Source organism: Ovis canadensis, chromosome 16 (genome assembly GCF_042477335.2).
Source record: "Ovis canadensis isolate MfBH-ARS-UI-01 breed Bighorn chromosome 16, ARS-UI_OviCan_v2, whole genome shotgun sequence".
Classification (NCBI taxonomy): Eukaryota; Metazoa; Chordata; class Mammalia; order Artiodactyla; family Bovidae; genus Ovis; species Ovis canadensis.
This window is the reverse complement of record NC_091260.1, coordinates 50,847,783-50,869,521: the sequence shown is the minus strand read 5'-3', so window position 1 is coordinate 50,869,521 and position 21,739 is coordinate 50,847,783. Positions and strand designations below refer to the sequence as shown.

The following is a 21,739-nucleotide window of genomic DNA, read 5'->3' as shown; positions in this document are numbered from 1 at the left end:
CTTACTGTCCACCCTTAGGCAGATCATTCTGTGAGCTGGCTCTCAGCATCTTTTCACCTCCCAGGGAGTTCGCAAGGATGTTTATAATCTCCTTTCAAGATCTCTGTGTAAAAAGACCTTCATAGAACAACTCAAAAGTCTTGAGGCAAGATTCTGACTGCTTCATGCCTTGGAGGGCTGGCCATTACTTGGAACAGAAACTACGTCAGTTTCTTTTTTTTTCCCCAATGCCTTGCAGATCTCTGCCGGCTTCCACTCGCCCAGGTCTTCAAACAAGTGATTGCATGTACATAAAGCTCCCATTGGAGGATGAGTTGCCCATAAAACAGTCATGTAGACAGGATGATTTGGAGTACTTGTTTTTGAAATTGGTCTGGCCCATTGCTGACCAGAGGTAATCATAGCCGGCCACGATTCTTATCAGAGAAGCTACATTCATACTGAGGTGAGGGCACGTCCTCATTATGCATTTGCTGCCGTTTTTCTGGGAAGCAAGTTCTTGCAGCAAGCACTCAGAGGACAGAACTCATATCCACCATTTGGTTTAGTGGAACAGGGAGTCCCTTCCCACTACCCTATGGCTAGAGTCTGAATTGAGTACCTGCAGTTTTCCTGGATGCAAACTGAGGGTCCTCTGTTCCTTTATGCTCTCTCTTCAATGGTGAGGCCAGTGTTTAGAGATTTCTGCTTTCTGATAATTGTGCTTTAAAAAAAAAAAACCCCACTGTGTTACCCTTTATAAGAGGAGAGCCCTTGTTCAGTACAACTAGAGAAAATATTAGTTCCCTTTAGCAAGCTTTTGAAGTAGAACTCCCTAGTGTTTTCTCATACTTAATACATCAACTTTGTTGCAGGAATAAGAACTTTGGTTGAGTAATTTTTCAGGGAAAAAACAACAGCACTATGAGGCAGTCCCTCTGCTTGGTTAAAAAGAAACTGTGTGTAAACCTTGGAGAAATTATCAACATTTATGATACTGGTGTTAAAGAGAAAGGAATTTTAAACTTTGAACAACCAGTATAAAATGAACCTTAAAAGGTAACTTAATTGCAAGTTGGGGATGCCACCACTTGGGACCATTAAAAAAATCTCAGTTCTTTTCTAGGACTGTTAAGGCAAGGGACATAATTACATTTGCTAAAGATCTTTTCAAGGTGTTAGTCTCAAAGAAATAATTTCTAAGCTACATGATAATTTAGATACTTATGATCAACTGGAATGAATGATAGATTCAATAAGAATTTCTTTCATGATTCGAAGTGCTGTGATTCTAAACCAAAGCAGCATGTAATCCAGTGTAAATAAGGAGGTCCCCTTTGGGGACTTTTGCAAATTACACGTACACAAGAGGATCTCTGTGTGTGTTGGGAGGCATTGCTGGAGAATGTGTTGGGAAGCATTCCTGGAGAATGTGTTGGGAGAGGACAAAATGAGGGCCCAATATTTGAGAATGGAAAAGCAAGCTCAAATGCCTCCAGTGACCAAGCAGGTGAGGGATCTTCATATATGAAGCTCTCCTTTCAGGTTCCTTCTTGTTTTCCTACTTGATAGAGTCATGGATACAGGGAAATATTTCTCTTCAGTGGGAGAGGTAGCAGGGATGAGTGTGATGATAAATAGAAAGCGACTACAGAACAGTGTAGACAAAGGAAGGAAAGGCGGTGATTATGACCTGAAAACTATCAACTCCATCCAGTTGTTGCCATGTGTCAATAAGGGCCAAGTCTTCCAATTTTTCGAAAGAATCCAGAAATCCAAAAATTGATAAGAACCTAGATTTTTTAAAAATTCATTTATTTTTGGCTGTGCTGGGTCTTTACTGCTCTGCACAGGCTTTCTTTACTTGAAGTGAGCAGGCTTCTCATTGCAATGGCTTCTCTTGTTGCAAAGCACAGGCTCTAGAGCATGAGCTAAGTAGCTGTGGCACACAGGCTTAGTTGCTCCACAGCATGTGGGATCTTCCTGGACCAGGGATTGAACCCATGTCTCTTGCAGGGACAGGCAGATTCTTAACCACTGGGTCACTAGGGAAGTCCAGAAGCCAGATGTTTTTAAACCTTGACATAGGTAACAGAACAAAACAGTGCAAGCCAAACAAAGCACATCTGCAGGCTCAGTCCAACACTTAGGCTACCAACACTGGGACTCAGGTTTTAGTGTTGGTGCTCTTAATTATAAGAACGCACTGATAGACTTGTGCATGCATCAGCCTATCGCCGGGTTTCATATGTTGCCTTATTGCACTGTTGGCAGTTCCTTGTCAAAGCTTAACTTAACATGGAATCAGCTACTGAATGCCACTAAACAAGCAACTTTTGGAAAATCTCTCCATCTTCTGTGTTATAAGTGTGTTGTGTCCTGGCCATGCTGGCCTTTTCGGCCCCCATTGGGAACACGAGAACTCAGCACTCTTTAAATTCAAAAGTCAGTCCCAGGGTCTTTGCAGACAGAACTTGGAATGCATGAAACCCTTACTGCATTGCCTGCATTTTGTTTTAGAAGGTTCTGTGTGTTGTTTTTTCTTTAATTAGTTAATTAATATATTTTAGGCTGTGCTGGGTGGTCGTTGCTGCACCGGCTTTTCTCTAGTTGTGGAGAAACCTCGGGTGCAGTGTGCAGGTTTCTCCTTGTTGTGGGTTCTCTTGTGGAGCACAGGCTGTAGGGTGCATGAGCTTCCGTGGTTTCGGCAGGTGGGCTTACAGTTGTGGCAGGTGGGCTCAATAGCTGCAGTTCCTGGGCCCTAGAGCTCAGGCTCAGTGGCTGTGGCTCACGGGCTCTGGAGTGCATGGGCTTCAGTGGTTGTGTACGCAGTTTCTAGAATACTGGGTTGATAGTTGTGGCCCATGAGCTTAGTTGCTCCACGGCCTGTGGGATCTTCCCAGAGCAGGGATCCAACCTGCAACTCCTGTGCCTGCAGGCAGATTCTTGACCAGTGGGCCACCAGAGAAGCCTGGTTCTGTATGTTTTTAATCACATGTAAAGTCTGAGTGAACTCCGGGAGTTGGTGATGGACAGGGAGGCCTGGCATGCTGCGATTCATGGGGTCGCAAAGAGTCAGACACGACTGAGCGACTGAACTGAACTGAACTGAAACTCTGAGAAATTTAAGTTGGATTTTCACACTTGGAACTTCCCTCTTGGTGAATTGTGGCACTAGAGACCCTGTAAGTCATGTTCTCCTTTTCTCAAATTTGAAATTTCAATCCTTCCGAACATCCTCGGTATGTATTAGCATTCCAGAAGCTGCCGGAGAGAAGCCGGGAGAAAGCCTAACGGCTAGATTTGTACTCAAGTACCTATTTTTTTGAACAAAAGGAATACATCTGTGCCAACGTACCACACAATAAAATGGGGAGTTGGCACCAATTTCTATTGATTTGGTCAAGATAGACAGCCAGACTGGATATTTCATGCCAGAAATATGAGTTGGTTTGACTGACTTAACCCTGATTAAATTCACTAGATAATAGTTAAACTCCATTTCAGGTTGCTCTGTGTAGATATAGCTACCACCTCACCTCCTCCTTACTTTGGATTCTTTTCAGAAAACTAGTGCTTTCTTTTCTCATTCTGAGTGATTCCTGCTCAACCTCTTACCCTACAAGAAATCTTCTGTGTCTCCAGTTTTCTGGAAGGGAAAAGCATCCCTTTTGACAAATGATCTTCCAAATCTGTAGACCTGTGAATTCAGTGAAATATAGGACTTCAGTATAGGTGAAGCCAACAAGCTCCATTCAGCAAAGGGCTCCCTTACTTGAGAAAACAGAAGTAGAGACAGTGAATGGTGAACCTCAAAATATGGCCCCTTATTGTCAAAGACAAGACAGCTACAAGAAGAACGATCTAAAGTTTTGTCATTTCTTTTAACACAAGAGGGCAAGCAATGAGCTAGACGATTCTTGGTTCTTGGACATATGAAGGTTTTGTGAAGGTCTTGCAAAAATGAAAGCCAAAACACATAAGAAAAATTTACTATTTTAAATGATACATTGTCGTGGCTGAGGGGTATCACTGAGGCCTTGATGAAATACTCCAGGCGCTTATGTACAAGAAAAGGGAGTGTAGATTTCTTTCCCTTTTCCCCCTACACATACATTTCATTGAAGAAGGAAATATATCTATCTGTGGTGGGGAGGAGTGTCTTTGAGCCTTCTTTTCATTCTCTGTAAACTGAGTTCATTCATGGTGTCTGTGTCATGGATCTGTTCTGAGGATTTATGCTTGGCACACAGTTCAGTTCAGTTCAGCTCAGTTGTGTCCCACTCTTTGTGACCCCATGGACTGCAGCACGCCGGGCCTCCCTGTTCATCACCAACTCCTGGAGTTCACCCAAACCCATGTCCATTGAGTCAGTGATGCCATCCAACCATCTCATCCTCTGTCGTTCCCTTCTCCTCCCACCTTCAATCTTTCCCAGCATCAGGGTCTTTTCAAATGAGTCAGTTTTTTGCATCAGGTGGCCAAAGGATTGGAGTTTCAGCTTCAACACCAGTCCTTCCAATGAATATTTAGGACTGATTTCCTTTAGGATGGACTGGTTGGATCTCCTTGCAGTCCAAGGGACTCTCAAGAGTCTTCTCCAACACCACAGTTCAAAAGCATCAATTCTTCGGTGCTCAGCTTTCTTTATAGTCCAACTCTCACATCCATACATGTCTATTGGAAAAGCCATAGCCTTGACTAGACGGGCCTTTGTTGGCAAAGTAATGTCTCTGCTTTTTAATGTGCTGTCTAGGTTGTACATGCTCAGTTACTGGTAGCTACTGGTGGTAAGGATAGCAGCAGTAAGAGCTGTCCTGGTCCACAGAGTATGAGTAAAAATTCTAGAACAAGAAGAGAGCACTTCAGCTCAGGGGCATGTAACTAAGCCTCCAGATTCCTTACATTTTATTTGTCTGTGGTCTTCACAGTGATCATTTTCCTATTAAAGGTTGATTAAAGAAACCATGAAGTTAATCGAGTAGCAACTGGGAGCCAGGGAGAATTCCTTCCTCTCCACTGGAAGGGACTGGTTTCTGCCCTGCAGTGTGGGACGGGATGACCTTACTACAGCTGCATCATTCTAAATATTATCATTGGTTATACAACTGCCCAGTCCTTTCTGAGCAACGAGGCCCCAGTGTGCAGCACCCTGGAATCCACAGGGCAACAGAGTCTACTTGCTGCTTATATGCCACAAGCGGAGCCTTCCTGGCTAATCAAAAATTGGACAAGTGGAGTCTGTCTCGACACAATGCTTGGCAGCCTAGAAACAAGCCACCCAGAAAGCAACTTCGGTCCAGTTCACTTGAAGCCAGCAGGTTGGCCCCACTTCATTTTCTCTCTAGATCTGTTGACAAACATGGGGAGGGAGGCTGAATTACATCCACAGAGACAGAGAGATTGTAAGATATAATAGGAAGACCCACCTGAGGGCTGAAGAGATCACCTGGCTTTTTTTTTTTTTTTTTTGCATCCTGTAGAAAGGAAATCTGGGAAACTAAATACTCTTTATTTATTTTTAGTGGATTTGGGTTTTGTTAAGAGGTAGACCAAATTATTTAAGTCTAGCTGTCCCAGAAAATATCTACCTTTCCATCACAAATAATTTCATTCAATAAGCACTTTTTTTTAATTTTAATGTACCAGACACTTTTCTAGGACATGAGGATGACACAGAACTTCCCTGGCAGTCCAGTGGTTAAGCCTCTCACTCCCACTGCAGGGGGTACAGGTTCCATCCCTGGTCGCCTAAGTAGGATCCCAAATGCTTCAAGGCACAGCCAAAAAAAAAAGATTTTTTTTTTTTAAATGAGGAAGACAAAACCCCTGACTTAAGGAGTTCAGAGTCTGGTGGGAGACTTGCAGTGGCAGTCTCATGGATGGGGACAGTGATCCAGGGAGGAAGAGCCCAGGGAGGGACAAAGAGGCCAACTGTACTCCCCAGGTTTCAGGCTCCCTAGTCAGGAAGCAACTCTACTAGCAGAGAAGAAGCTGTTTAGGTTGTTATTCCTACACTTGGCTCACCATTAAACACTGCAAGAGCCGGAGGTTGGGCCCTGGGCAGCTCCCAGCAAAAGTAACCCTGGGATGTGTGGCCTCATAGAGGGAAGAGGCGCCTGACAGGGTTTCAGCCACAGCAACTCCCTCTGGGAACAGAGCCTCTCGGCTCTCAGTGGGGGGCGCAGGAGATTAGGTCCCTCTGAGCTGGACGGCAGGGAGAGGACGTGCTGGGCAGTCCAGCACCCAGAGTGGCAGCCCCCTGCCCTGCACCCTGCAGGCAGCCTGAAAAGCGACCTGCAGCCGCTGCCTGAAAGTTTTGTGCGTCCATAGTCCAAGCTTAAGTTGAACTTGTCTCCTGTGAGGTCCAGGGAGAAATAGAGGATGACAGTTTGGACAGTGTCAGGAAAGCACTTGAGCACAGCCTCGAATTTTTCTGCCAGTTCTTCTCAGGTGCCCGGTCCTCCTAGGCCCTTCACCCACCTGGTTGCCTTCCACATCCCCTTGTGTTCCCAGAGTTGAGCGCAGTGTTCCAGGTGTCACATGACCAGGTCAGGGCAGTCACCAGACCCAGTCCTCTGCTCATACCGACTGGGGTGGGGTCAGCTGTCATCAGTGGCAACAGACCCCTGGCTCAGAGGATTTCAGCCTATGGTCACCTAACCCCTCAGAAACGAAGTTTGTGGAGAAGTTTTTGTGGTAAAAAATCGAACAGTTCTTGAAAAATTATAAGCCCCAGGCTCAAAGCTTTCCTAGAAAGTTTAGGCTTCTATGACTTGGGAATTCTTCTCTGTGAAATTTCAGCAGCTTCAAGGTAGGTAGCCTACAGTTTTGATCAGTTCCGGCTTGTAAGACATTTTTGAAAGTTTCTTTAATAAAATTTAAAAAAGAAAGATTTAAAGCTTCTTTCAAAGTTAAATTAGATGGCTGGATGGCATCACTGACTCGATGGACGTGAGTGAGTTTGAGTGAACTCCGGGAGTTGGTGACGGACAGGGAGGCCTGGCATGCTGCAATTCATGGGGTCGCAAAGAGTCAGACACGACTGAGCGACTGGACTGAACTGAACTGAACTGATTCTCTAAGAAAAACAAGATCCCCAAACCCCGCCCCCCGCCCCCCACCCCTGGCTTATGTTACCAATCTGGTAATTTCTTTCAAACCACTCTGAAACTGCAGGTCTGTGGGCGGTGCTGAAAACAGATGCTTTTATTCTGCTGATATGATAATGGTTTTCAATAGAGCAAGGATGAATCCTGACTGGAGATTTGTGCTTGAGGACACACACAGACAACCAGTTTATTAACTTTGATTTGAATGGATTTCTGCTAAGAAAACTGCTTACCTTGAAAGTGACTGGGAAAACTGCCTTCAGTTATAAATTATGCATGTCCCGTAAAGCCAAGTAAAAAGGTGCTGGAGTATCTGCCAGCAGAAAGAAACAGAGATAGAGACAGAAAGAGAAAAGTTTCTATAGCTGGATAAGGCTTTCTGTGACAATGTCATGGATTGTATGTCTTCAGGGGATAGTACCTCTTCTCTTTGTTCAGTGTTTAGTGGATTTCATGATAAACAGAAAGAAGGCTTTTGGGGGTGATGATATTTTCTGCTGAAGGATGGATCTGCTGGAATGATCCAGCCAATTTTGAACCTGTGTAAAATCTAGCTTCCCGAGTCTTGTATTTGTGCAAATTTGTTTCTCTAGGCAAGATAAACTTCTTTTTAGCTTCTACACGGAAGATCTTTACAAAAACCCCAGATGGAAGCCAGTTTACTACCCATGAGTGCAACCTGTTTTGCTAGCCCAGCAACATCTACATTTTCAGTTAATACTGCTTTCAGATGTCCGTTTCCTGGACTCCCATGTATGGGGAAATAGGTTTTGCTGTCTTTGTGTTTAATTTGTTAAACAATTACTTGAGTTTTCATCTGAGTTTTTCTCGGAGGGAAGAAACTTCCCCTAAATTACCATGGGGGTTTCCTCTCATAGGGCGCTGGATGAAGGGAGGCCAGTGTCTGAGCTCTGTGATGCTGGGGGCAAGTAAACAAGTCAGAAGAAGCTCTTGGCTAGCCATTTAGAAAGAGTTTTAGAAGGAAGAGCAAGGTGGCAAGATGACTGCAGACTTCCTAGATTCAGCCTGTTGAAATGACATGTATATTACCAGGACTTGTCAGTGCAGTTGAGGGAGAATATAAATATATACATACCCAAAATCTTGTCTCGTCTATAGTACCCTTAGATCCCCTCCCCCACCTATACGCCTTCCCACCATTGGATTATTTTGAAGCAAATACCAGATTCTTCGTTATGTTTCTAAGAGCAAAGAACACATAGGACAGGAATGGTATTTTAAGATAATTTTAACTTGTTTCATGTTTCCGAAATGTCCTACTCCGCCACCCCTGTGCACACACACACCAAGAGCTGTCCGTCACTTTAAAAAATTGTTGCCAACCAAGTTCTTTCCTTTTGTGGTACAAACTTCTCTACCATTGCTTTACAGTAATTACCAAAATCTGCTTCCTGAGAGCATGATACATCTCTGGTATAAGATAATGCAATAAAATGTTGATGCTATGAAATTTGGGGACACAATTTTTCATTGTAGCACAATACAAGTATGTGTGTGCACACATAACTTTGTGTGTTTTGTCCAAAGCTCTTCCAACTCTGAAAAGTACTATGGTCTGACTGTTGCCTCAACTAGTTGTAATTTACAACTTTTCCAGAATTTCTTTCTGTGCTTTATGGTATCTCACATAGATTATTTCTTGTTAAGCTATCATTTGAACACATTGTTCTCAAAGGAATTTGTGCTAAGAGCTGAAGTTTCAATTATTTTAGAACTAACTTTCCTAAAGAATATCGCAAATTTTCCTGAGTTGGTGTATACCATAAAATCCTTAATATCAGCATACCTTACCTACACACTAAGTATTTTGGAGTTTGGGAAAGAATGAATACATATATATGTATGGCTGAGTTGTTTTGCTGTGTACCTGAAATTATCACAACATTATTAATTTGTCTATACTCCAATATAAAATAAAGAGGTTTTTTTCAAAAATAAGATGGAAACATTAATAGCTTCTATACTAGAATCTTGTAGCTTTTATACTAGAATCTTGCCTTCTTTTTTTTATTTTAGAATAGAATTTGGTAGTCTTATCTTGGGACCTATACTTAATGACATATCTGAAAGCATTCCTTTGACATACTTGGGCTTAAAGCCAGGCATTAATGTAGTAGTTCTTAAACATATTTAAGAATAACAAACTGGAAACTCATAACACTCTCATGGGTATATTCAAAATGCTTACATATTGAATGATGTAGGAATACATTTACTGTAAGAAAATATGACTCTTATGCAGTATAGGAACAAAACTATAAGCATATTTCCACGAATAGTATAAGCTATTAAACGAAAGCATGATTGACAGTTGCAAAGTTTGTAATATCATTTAGGTATGCATAATTTTTAAGTCCTTTTTCTGCTAGCATTCACGTAAGTAGAGGCAAGAAATACTGAAGAAAAATTTATAGTGAAAAATCAAAAGAATTCGATCTACTGATTTTATTCATTTTTTTTCCCCCTCTGAATTAGGCATGTGGCATCATTATTTGATCTTAGCAGAAAACAGATGTTTTATGGGAAAGTGACTGACGTCACTATATAATTTCCCATTAAATAAACATCTGAACACTAAATTTACAACTAGCAAGTGAGGTCAAGTGCCTGAAAAGTGCTGTATACACCATAGAAGCACATTTTCCATCTGTGAAGATGGATGTGTAGCAGTGTGTAGCAGTCTTTCAACTGCTAGAAACATCCTAGTTGCCAAACTTTGCCTCTATCACTACTTTCCGTTGTTCTTTGGAATGATAGAAGCCTATTTTACAATAGAAAGAGAGCGGTTTTTATTTACATGACATTCCTAAAATAATTTCTTGGTATTGGTAGACTTAGCTTTATTTTATTTCAAAGTGGTTTTTATTTTTTTAACAGTTTTGCTGAAATGTAACTCACACACATACAATTTACCCCTATTGTGTGTAATTCAGTGGTTTTTAGTGTATTCATGAGGTTGTGCACCCATCATCACATTAAAATTTTAGAACATTATTATTACCCCCTGAAAAAAACCCCACACTCCCTAGCCATCACCCCCTAGTTACTCCATTTCTCCAGCCCTAAGCAAACACCAAACTATTTCCTTTCTCTATGCATCTATCTATCCTGGACATTCCATATAAATGGATATATGGTCCTTTGTTACTAGTTCTTTCAGAGTTCATCCTTGTTGCTGTGCATGTTAGTGTTTCATTCCCCTTTATGGTCAAATGATATTTCATTTTCTGAACATCCCATACTTTATTTATCCATTCACTACTTGGTAGACTTCGGGGATTTTGTCTGTTACAGGCAGGGTGCTCTTATGAATAATGCTGCTGTAAACTTTCCTGGGCCTATGTTTTCATTTCTCTTGGGTATATACCTCAGAGTGGAACTCCTGGGACATATGATAACTCTCCTTAAAACTTTGGAAGAACTGCCAGACTGTTCTGTGCTATTTGTGCCATCTTACATCCCTACCAGCTGCATGGTGGGGTTCCAGTTTGTCTATATTCTTGCCAACACTAACCATGTCTTTTTTGGTTTGTTGGGGTTTTTGTTGTTGTTGTTTAACTTTTACCTATAGAAGATGTATGTTTTAGCTAAAACTTTTGAAGTCATAAAAGTCTCTGTATTATAACTGAATTTTCCATTTCAAAAAAGATAAAGTTCAAATATTACATCTTTGGTTGTACTAAAATAATTGTTGAAATCCTTTAAAATGTATGTGGACTCGTCAATTATGACTTTTTGTTTGTATTAATTTTTTATAGTGAATACAAATCAACTTAACTAAAAGAATAAGACAGGTGACACAGCAATGTGACTATACTTAACACCACTAAACTGTACATTTAAAAATAGTTAAGGTGGTAAATTTTATGTTATATGATCTTTAACACAAACATTTTTTAAAATAAGGTAGATGTAATTTTTTTCCAGTTTTTATTTTTAATTGGAGGATAACTGCTTTACAATATTGTATTGGTTTCTGCCGTACATAAACATGAATCAGCCATAGGTGTACATATGTCCCCTCCCTCTTGAACCTCCCTGTAACCTTCCACTCCAAAATTATGATTTTTAAGTCAATTGTTTGAAGCATAGTTGCTTTATAATGTCGTGTTCGTTTCTATTGTATAGCAAAAATGAATCAGTCATACAAGATGTGCTATGTTAATGTTCTTTTGAAAGAGACATTATAAATACTGTCTAAATATTCTAAATATTTGGTTTCTTATTAATCCAATCTACCATAGCTAGAGTTTTTACACACAGCTTTCAAAGGACATCATAAACTGCTTTAATCAGATAGCTTTCTCCCTGAGCCTGGATTTACATTTGGAAATCGCAGTATAGATGCTTGGGTTATCCAGAATGTTAAAATCTCTCCAAACTGAGACATTCTTCAACGGCCCCTGTGGTTTCCCTGAGGTGGTTGGGGGTGAGGGTGGGGGTAGAGGAAGAGACGGACTAAAGCCAGACAGAGATCCTCTGGATTCCTCCAAGGAATGTAGATGCTAAGACTGGAGTGCTGATACAAATCTCACTGGTATGAAGTGGTTTTTATGAGCTGCTTCAGTGGCCTGGTACATCTTAATTTACAGAATGCCCCCCATTGCTGAAAGTTCTGTTCGGATCTTTTACAATACTATTGAATTATGTATTCATTCTAATTCTTTGCATGATGAGCTATAATTCCAAGTCAGTTGTTTTCAGCTCAGAAGGAAAGGGTTTGCTTCCTTAGGTGTTCGCACTTGCAGAATTTAAGAAGAACCCCCTTAGTTCCATTCTTTTAGGAATCTTTCCCTTTAAAGCATGCATAAGACCTCCAATCCAGGGACTTCCCGGGTGGTCCAGTGGCTATGACACCGTGCTCCTAATGCTGAGGACCAGGGTTTGGTTCCTGGTCAGGGAACTAGATCCCACATGCTGCAACTAAGACCCGGTTCAGCCAAATAAAGAAATATTAAAAAAAAAAAAAAAAGACCTCCAACCCAAATTTTGAGCTGTGTCTTTGCAGAATGGCTTCTGTTGCCTTTCGACCATCAGTAAGCAAAAGTGAAGCCTGCCAACTGACCATTCTCAATAATTTGGGGGTTGTTTCATTCAGCTCCCATCTCATTTATTGAATTGCCAGGAACGAGCTTTACCTCTGTTTGATGAGCTAGTTATGGTACTGGTTATTGCTCATTTTTATGCCTGAATAGAATTATAGCCCAAGCTATTTCTTGCATTGATGGTGATACACTCTTATAGATGTATAAGTAATGTGCAGGATAATTACAAATTATTCCTTTGCGTTTTATTAAAGAAAACCTTAAAGACTGGTGTCAGCGAAATATAAGCCACTGACCACCCGTTAAAGAAACAAAGCTATATTGTTAAGGGAAAACTAAAGTCTGTTGGGTCTTTTGAAGTTGATGTCTCAGAGGGCGACATTGGTGCTGCTGCCAGAGACAGGATGGATTATTGGTCTGACCAAGGGAAGTCTGGAATTTTAAAGAACACTGATAGAGTATTACATGGACTATCCTTGATAACAAGGGCTGGCTTTTGTTTCACTAACAGTTGGTTTCCTCTGTTTATTTTGCTGTTTCAGATTATCCTTTCTGTGTTGAAATCCACACAAGGGCCATGAGATTAAAACCCTCAAAAAATAAACAAAATATCCCAAGCTCTTTGGAAATCTAAATGTTAGACATTGTTTAGTCATGTCTGCCCCCTCTGTGGTTAGACAAACTGCACTCTGGTATGTGTCGGCTTCATTCTGCAGCCCTGTGATTTGCTTTTGGTGGCTCTGGGCCAATGTCCTCTCCAAGTGCAAGCTGCATGAAGGCAGACAGTGCGTCTCCCTTCTGATTAAGCTTTGCAGCCAAGCTCCCCCACAGGTGCCACACTGGCCCAGCATTGTGCATCTGTGTGTACACACTGACAGTGACAATTTAACCTCCCTGCTGGGAAATGGGTTTGGATATTAGAAGGAAAACAATCTGTGGTCTCATATTTGTGGTCTCTTAAAGGAGAATATTCCAAGTGCTTCTTAAGTCTTTGAAAACTTTCTATTTCAGTATGTCTATTTCAAGCATCCTCACAAATAATGCCCAAAGAGGTATTTTGGGGGGAGAGAAAAAGATTTCTTGACACTTTAAAGGTACAAAAGTTCTTGCCTTGGTGGAGTACAAATTTTGCTACATGAAGGAAACAAAGGCATGGTTGGGAATTTAAATTTAAATTTTATATTACATCCATCCATGTTTATTGGGCTATTGGAGTGTAAGGGTCAGAGGTAGAATTGTTCCCTTGGGATATTTTTTGTTGAAATCATTTCTGTCCACAACCCTGGGGTCACTAGCCAAAATATATCTATCCTAGTAAAATATAGATTCCTTATGACACCGTATCATTATAAACTATACATTTGTGAGTGTTGCAATGGAATTAAACTCTGCTTACTTACTTCATACACACAGGCGGTGCAGAGAACGTTTCATGACTCTGCATAACTAAGTTTTAGGTTTTCATTAATTACCCCACTGGAAATATGTGGTTCTTCTTTTGTATGCACCAAGTAAGAATCTAATTTGACCATTTTCCTCTTAAAATACTTTGTGAGTATTCACAGTACTCTGTGAGTACTCAACTAACACTCACTGTTAACCAACTTGTATTCTCAGTCACATGCCTGTCATAATGCAATTTATTAAAAGGACTTGAATGAAATAATTTAATTATTTTCAATATACAAAAGGCAAAATTAGCTGCCATGAATTTCTCTGGAGCAAAGCATACTTGATCCTTCCAAATAAGTATTCGGTCTTGACATTCAATCAAGATACACTCAAATTCAAATATATCTTTTGTTAAGTGGAATATTACCTTTGGCATTCAAAATGATTCCAAAGTTTGCTCAGGAAAGAGAAAGAGAGAAATCAAATGTATTAAAGGAATTTAATCAATTTTACTTGGGCACATTATTCCTGCCAATCTACTCATTGGCTTACTTACACCAAAGATAAGATAGAATCTGCGATTCTTCCATGGAAAGAGATTTTTGTCAATATTAGGAAAAGTCAGATTTTGGTCAGATTTTTACTGAAAGGCTATTTCCTTAAATATCCAGCCTGCAATCATCCATTTTATTTTATTTTTACAACTGAAAACAGTTTTTGAGAAAAGGTAGCAGCAGTTCCAACAGTTATTATACTTTAAAAGAGCTCAGTTTCTTTTATGGCAATTTATCACAGTAACTTCCTGGGCTTTTTTGTTCCTTGTTTTTAATTTATCCCAACTTTCATGTAGAGGAGGCTAAAATGGGTTTGGGGTGCTGAGAGTTTATAAGGAGCATTCTCCATGTTTTTATGTGATCACTTAGAATTTTCTTTTAATTAAAACTTTAATCAGCCTTAAATTTGCCATTTGACTTTTTATTTTTTGAGGACCAAGCACACAAACATGCAAGAAACTGTATTTTATTCTGCTAAATCTTTCAGTTATTAATTTTTTTTAATGTTTGCACTGTCTCAATGTTGAAAGGAAATTTTTTAAGGTTTACATGTTTGATTATTTTATCTATAGTCAGGACTGTACCACTCAAAGCAACAAACTCAGTTTTCAAAATTTTAACTTGGAGACTTTTCAAGGAAGTTTGAGATTTGTGTCAAGAAACCATTTTTTTGTTTTATAACTGATGGCTAATGTAAGTTGGAACACTGTTCTTAAATCAGATCTACTGTTTTTGCCGCATAGTTCATCAGATCTTTGGACAATTTCCAAAGGCATTCTGTATCACACTTCATACTGTCTCCTCTGTGTCGTTTGAGAGTTTGGCTCCTACAACCTTCGATTGCCCTTGGGAGGTATTTATGGCTTTGATGGGCTATGTTCACAGTCACAGGGTTCTTATAGATAAACTTCTTGGCCTTCCTGTGACACCGAGCTACTGATCCCAGCTTCCCAAGAGCAAAGTCAAAGTCCACTTTCAAACAGTGCAGCCTCACCAGACAAGGGGCTTGGAAAGAAGCAGCCGCCCTGTGTGACCAATCTTTAGACACAGTGAATCTCTCTGGTTTTCTTTCTCTCCACAGACATTGTGAAAAGATTCAATAGAGAGAAGTGCAGGACTTGATCTCTCTGGACTCTAACTGTATTAATGACCTGTGGTTCAAGAGTTATTAAGATTTCAGTAGAAGAAAAAATATGAAAACAGAAGCCTTTTTAGAAAACACTACAGATAACATTTTTTTTTTAGATAATGTGTTTTTGTTTTGGGTTTTTTTTTGCTACATATAATGAACAGCCCTAATTGTACAGTATAGTTATTATATTCCTTGTTGTGTTGAATTATGAAAGTTGAATAATTCACAGTCCATCCTAGCTGAATACATTTATCTGATTGGCTCATGGCTAAAAGATTCTCTGAGGTTTTCATTTTCTCTATTGTGAAAAATGGACAGTTGGTTTAAATTCCTATGCTTCTCAAAGAAAAAACACAGTCCTAACTTGGTTGACAAAATCGAGATAGAAAAGCATCATAAAGAGCAAGGCTCTGGCCTTTCTGCAGCTTATTTATTTGTTAAGACGAAAGGCATTCCTATCTCTTGCAGGAACTTCATTCCAACAAATTGGTTCTAGAACAATTCTTGACTGTGTTGAATGATCAAGGTAGACTTCACTTTGAAAAAATACCCAAAAAGGAAGTCCAGATCAGTGGTTCTCAAAATTTTTCCAGTCCCAGCTTCCTTGAAAGAGAAAAATCACTCTTCTTGGTAATCAATAATAGCTAATATAATCTCTTAGTCTTTGTTTTTTTGGTATGGGGAGAACAGAAGGAGCCTTGTACATTTGTATTGTTTAAAAGGACTCTAAAAGACACATGCTCTGATTTTCCCCACTCCCCAACTGTTGAGGGTGATATGCCTGCACTATTGAGAATAAGTATGTGTTTTCCAAAAATAATAAATTATAAATGATTCAGCATGGATTGCTACAGTGCATTTAAAGTTTGACTCAAGCTTTTGGGAACATCGATTTTGCTGTCAGGATTAAAGTGCTGGGCAGATGTGAAAGTCGAGTTTGGGAATGTCAGTCACCTTACAGTTTTTATTTGGAATATCCATCTCTTAGTGAAGAAAAGACATAATAGGTCTTATAGATATGCAATTATGAACTCTTAACCAAATTGGTAGTAATTCAAAGTGGTTCCCATGGAACATGAATGTCAGATTCCCATGTAACATGACCTCAAGGTCGTGGCAAAATTCTAGTATCTGATAATCTATTATGTCTTTTCTTCAACTGTTCTAAGATTTGTGAATCATCTTGAGACAGATAAGTAGCCAGGAGTAAACCATGACTTCTTTTTCCCCTTGGGAATACTATTTGCCACCATCCCCCCTTTCCTTGTTGAAGGTTAACTGACTTGGAAGATAGTTGAATATTATCATTTTGTTTTTAACTAAATTGTACAACATGCCGTGATGACCTCAAGCTAATTTCATAGTGGTTGTTAAAGTCATTCTCAGGGTTGAGAAAGGATTGCAAATACCTGCCTCAAATTCTACTTCATTGATAAGTTTTTGAAGAGTGTTAGTATTCTGTCACGGAGAAGGTGATGGCACCCCACCCCAGTACTCTTGCCTGGAAAATCCCATGGACGGAGTAGCCCGGTGGGCTGCAATCCATGGGGTCGCGAAGAGTCAGACACGACTGAGCAACTTCCCTTTCACTTTCTCTTAGTGAAGAGGCAGGTGGGGAAAATAGATTCACTATTGGAGAAACTCTTCCACTGTTTCTACCCTAACCTCCAGCTCTGGAATGACAATGAAAATCATCTTTCCTGGATACAGGCTAGGGACTTTCTATAGTCTGAGGGAAAGTCTGGCTTCTGTGGGAGTCATGTATGCCTAAAAAAAGGAAAATTAGTTTCCCTAAACATAACCATTCCCTAAACAAACAAAATTCAAAATGCCAGGCTGAATGAAGTGCAAGCTGGAATCAAGATTGCAGGAAGAAATATCAATAACCTCAGATATGCAGATGAAACCACCCTTATGACAGAAAGCAAAGAGGAACTAAAGAGCCTCGTGATGAAAATCAAAGAGGAGACTGATGGACGTGAATCTGAGTGAACTCCAGGAGTTGGTGATGGACAGGGAGGCCTGGTGTGCTGCGATTCACGGGGTCGCAAAGAGTTGGACACGACTGAGCGACTGAACTGAACTGAACTGAAAAGCTGGCTTAAAACTCAACATTCAAAAAACTAAGATCATGGCTTCTGGGACCATTACTTCATGGCAAATAGATGGGGAAACGATGGAAACAGTGAAAGATTTTATTTTCTTGGCCTCCAAAATCACTGCAGATGGTGACTGCAACCATGAAGTTAAAAGACATTTGCTCCTTGGAAGGAAAGCTATGATCAACCTAGACAGCATATTAAAAAGCAGAGACATTACTTTGCTGACAAAGGTCTGTCTATTCAAAGCTAGGAGAAGGAAATGGCAACCCACTCCAGTATTCTTGCCTGGAGAATCTCAGGGATGGAGGAGCCTGGTGGGCTGCGGTCTGTGGGGTCGCACAGAGTCAGACAAAACTGAAGTGACTTAGTAGCAGCAGCAGCAGTCAAAGCTATGGTTTTTCCAGTAGACATGTATGGATGTGAGAGTTGGACCATAAAGAAAAGCTGAGCGCCAAAGAATCGATGCTTTTGAACTGTGGTGTTGGAGAAGTCTCTTGAGAGTCCCTTGGACTGCAAGCAGATCCAACCAGTCCTTCCTAAAGGAAATCAGTCCTGAATATTCATTGGAAGGACTGATGCTGAAGCTGAAGCTCCAATACTTTGGCCACCTGATGTGAATAACTACCTCATTGGAAAAGACCCTGATGCTGGGAAGGATTGAAGGTAGAAGGAGAAGGGGATGACAGAGGATGAGATGGTTGGATGGCATCACCGACTCGATGGACATGAGTTGAGCAAGCTCCAGGAGTGGTGATGGACAGGGAAGCATTTTGTGCTGTAGTCCATGAGGTCACAAAGAGTTAGACATGACTGAGCAAGTGAGCTGAACTGAACTGAAACATAACTATAATGCTCATTATCATTTGTTTAAAAATTAACAATAATCTCTTAATATCATCCAATCAGTTTCCAAAAAAAAAAAAAAATCCCCATTTCTTTTCTCCCTCCCTTTTTACAGTGTGTTAGTTTGAGTCAAGCCAGATTGTTTTGTTTTGCGTATCTTTTAAACCTTGTAATCTACAGGTTCTTTCTCTTTCTCTCTCTTTCCCACTCTTTTCTTTCGCAGTTTGTTGAAGAGACCAGATTGTTTGTCATGTAAAATCAGTTTTCCATACTCTGGATTTTGCTGATTACATCTCCCTGGTGTTGTTTAACATCTTCCTCTGTCCATCAGACCATAGTTTTTTGGTCAAGAGAGTCACAGATAGATACAACCAGAAGTCTGTATTGGAAAGAGAACTTGAAGAACCTTAGTAACCACAGCTTTCAGGAACTGGTAAAACTCAGTTGGCCAAAGGCTCTTGAGTTAGGCCACCATTGACATGTGATTGCTACTTCTTTTCTTTTTTTGTCACGTTTATTTATCTGGTCACACTGGGTCATTGTTGTGTTACACAGTATCTTCGTGCTGCTAAGTCACGTCAGTCGTGTCCGACTCTGTGCGACCCCATAGACTAGGCCCCCTGAATTGGGAGTACAGAGTCTTATTCTTGGACCATCAGGGAAGTCCTGATTGTATTCTACAGACTCGCAAAAATTCTTCTTTTATTTCCAGATGGAAGATAGCTATTGGATGTGTTCCCAGGTGTGTGCAAACTAGAATTATCTGCAAAACAAACTTACAGACACAGTAAAAACTTCATAACTCTGAGCCTGGTTCACTGCCTGAGAAGGACCTGCTGGTCCCTTTTAAGTTACTAAGGTTTTACAGAGCTGGTTCATTATAATGAAGATGGTGAGGGCAGGTAGAATAAATGTATTCCTGGTGAAAGAATGTAAACATGGAGGAGAAATCAGCTATTTTAGATATAGAAAGAGTACAAAACTATTGAAAGTTTGCTGTTGTTTTAAAATCAAAGGAAATGTAGACGGTACGGATAAATCAGAAACTTCACCTCCTCTCCTGCTCCTCCCCCCATGCCCAGACTTGTTGATTCCACCTCCTTAACTCGGACTTCTCACTGTGGACACCCCTCCACCAAGTCCAAGCTACGCCAGCTCAATCCTAAACTACAGCTTCAACACCATCGCCAGCCTCTCTGCCTTCCCTCACACTCCCCATGGAGACTTGCCCTTTTCTGACCCGATTTTTTACATGAAGGCAGTATGATCTTGCTATAATTCCCCACACTGCTTTTGAAATAAAGGTCAGAATGTAAGCATGTCTTCTATGATTCCTGCTTATCTCTTTCCATCTCATTTCTCACTGACTCTCCCCTACCATGTCTGCCTGGAAGCTTTATCTGAAAGCTCTCCTTAACCTCTGATCTTACTTTGGATGTCATTTCCTCCAAGAAATCTTTCCTACCCTTCCTGTGTCATCAAGTGGCCCCACTGTCATTTTTCCACCACCTCCAGCCAACTGTAAGTTTCTGGGAAGCATAAGATCATTTTGTTTAACACTACATCCCTGAGGGGGCTGGCAACAATTGTTTTTTTTTTGAGACCCCAGAGAATCTTCAGTGATTTTAGAAAAAGACATGAAAGTCTCCATTTTTCATGTAAAAAAAGGTATTATACCCTGCATACCTTTTCTCAGAGGTTAATACAAGAGGGAAGAAGGGTCAGCATTCTAAGGTGACCCAGCTCCTCCTGAAACTATTCCATTGTGTCCTTGAGTAGCATCAGACCAGAACAGCCAAAATTTGGACTCCTGACTTAGAGAAATATTGCACTGTACTGCCAATTTATGCAGTTGGCTTAAAAAAAAAAAAAACAGGCAAAGAGAGCTTTGACATGCTTTTCCAGGAAAGATTCACTGATTCACTTTTTCAGTTAATATTTGGTAGAGTGCCTTCCAAAGCCGCGGCATGCAATTCTGCCCTAGGACATGAAAGTGTGTGCCGTTTAAAACAGTGAGCATTACATGGAGTTTCTGATTGCCAGCTAGTTTGCTTCCCTGATAGGCATTTCCGGATGTGAGGAAAGATTTATTTTGCAACCCCCCCGCCCAGCTCCAACTGGTATGTGTGCCTGTCTACACACACACCCACACCCCTACTTTCTCCCTCGGTGCTTAAAATCATCTGTCTTCAACTTTTGGCAATTGAATTGACACAACAGCAGAATAACTGGCTCTCGGTAACTTTCAAGGGGAGAAGGGCATCACTCTCTCCTCTGGAACTGAGTGCAACAGCTTAAAAATAGAACATTGTGTATTGGGTGTTTTTCTTTTCATCCTTTGCATCAATAGCAGGTATACAGTTACAGACACAAAGAGCTAGATTCACGTCTTCTGCACGCCTGCGGAGAATTCCCAGAGTTACCTAGGGAGCAAGAACTGGCCTAAAATGATTAGTAAAAAGACAGTAACCCAATACATCTGTGTGTTACTAACACTGCCATATCACATGACTTTATTATTCTCCTTCCATAGTGACTCTCGGAGGTAAATGGCCAGTAGAAGTTTCACCAAGAGCAATTCTTAGGTACCAGTAGACAATATAAAGTTAAAACCTCAAAAAGTCCAATTAGAGTCACTGATTGAGCTACCGTGAATTGCAGGCTTTGAAATGGTTACGGTGAAGGTGCTGAGAATTGAAATGCTTCCACTAGAGAACATCACTACAGCTTCATAAACCAAATGTGAGATGCTAGTTTGCTTTTTAATGGATTTTCTTTTTTCAAAAAAAAAAATTATTTGTTTATTTGGCTATGCTGGGTCTTCGTGACTGCGCATAGGCTTTCTCTAGTTGCAATGAGTGGAGAATGCATTTTCTAAGATGGGCTTCTTAAATTGTTTGATGACCTTGGGGCACTGACCTCACATGTGCCCTGGGACTGAATTCTTCATCCGTTTTGCAGCATGTCTGTGGTCAGAACGGTATTACTTAATGAGTCAGTTCACACATAAATTTACTGCATGGAAGCGGTACGCCTCGCTAGCACACTTCTCAGCAGCTGCTTGCAATTCTTTCACGTTCCTCCCCAAGGAGATGGTTCATAATAGATTTGAACAGATGCTAGGTGTTTGGCAGCATGGTGAGGGGTACTAGTTTTCAAAATTTGGGGTTATTTCATGTCTTGTAATTAGAATTATTCCTTCAATGTGCTCACAGACATACCTAACCTCTGACTCCACACTTAACCCCCCGTGAGCTCTCCTAACCTATTTATTGGTTCTGATGGCATCATTGCTAAATCCTTGGTGCTCGGAGTCCAATCTGGTTAACATGCACAGGCAGATCTGATTTGGCACGAAAATTGCTCCTTCTTTCTAAATGTACTTTTCCAGTTGTCCCGACAGCAAAGTCAGGCATTGCCAGAAGCCCAGCTTCCAGGTTATCACAGTCCCCACGCTCCCCTTCCCCAGTGCTCCTCTTTTCTCCTGCCAGAATGTGGCTCCCCCGTCACTGCTCTGCCTGCCGCTGGGAGCATTGAAACCAGCCCTGGGTTTTATTTC

General features: G+C 40.7%; 1 protein-coding gene across 2 annotated transcripts in view; it reads left to right on the top strand.

Annotated features, from left to right (window-relative positions):
- Positions 1 to 21,739, top strand: part of SLC1A3 (solute carrier family 1 member 3) — an 80,637-nt gene that overhangs the window by 26,286 nt on the left and 32,612 nt on the right. The window lies entirely within an intron of this gene.